Genomic DNA, 810 nt, shown 5'->3' on the forward strand with positions numbered 1-810 from the left:
TGCCAAAATCGAACCAAACGAGTACCAGAATCTTAGAAAATCAGCAAATAACATAATCATACGAAATCATAAGAAGGGACACATCGAGCTCGAAAACGCATACACTTGCATATTAACTAACATGACAAGTGTCAGACATATGGCCACACAGGCCTGTACGTTGGACTGCAGATCCACACGTACCAAATGTGAGATGTGGCGTTGGACACTACACCGACATCCACCCTACAAACGAATCACATATGCTAGGGTCGACCCATACGCCTCCTAAATCAAATATCCATCACACCAAAATAGTTCTCACACGAGCACAAAAGAGGAGACGCCGTGGACTGATCACACTGCCACGGTTAGTGTCACGCCATCGGTGCCACAATGACGTGCCTATGGTACCCCCATAGGTGGTTAGTAGCTCGAGTTACCCGGAGTTGAGTTGTCACAACGAATGTGACATTAAATGTCTTACATATGGTCAATAGATAACAAAGTCACAYGAAAAGTCAAACAAAGAATTATGTTGAATAACAAGTAGGCATAATATAAAGAAGCTCAATTCGAAGAATACATAATCGATCAAAAGTACCAACATACGTACTTTTAGAGGTAAAAAGCATACCAAAATGTTACTGAACAAATAAATGTGTACTAACTCGAATAACTCAAATAGCATGATTAGGACAAGACGCCCTTGCCATGTATATATATATATATATACATACATACATGACGTAGAATAAATACAATTGAATGGAAGATGCAGTAAGAACAATTTGGATGAATAATAGCTAAAAGAGACTCACGAATTCATAA

The sequence above is a fragment of the Cynara cardunculus genome (assembly GCF_001531365.2).
Source record: "Cynara cardunculus var. scolymus isolate 2C chromosome LG 5, CcrdV1, whole genome shotgun sequence".
NCBI classification, from domain to species: domain Eukaryota; kingdom Viridiplantae; phylum Streptophyta; class Magnoliopsida; order Asterales; family Asteraceae; genus Cynara; species Cynara cardunculus.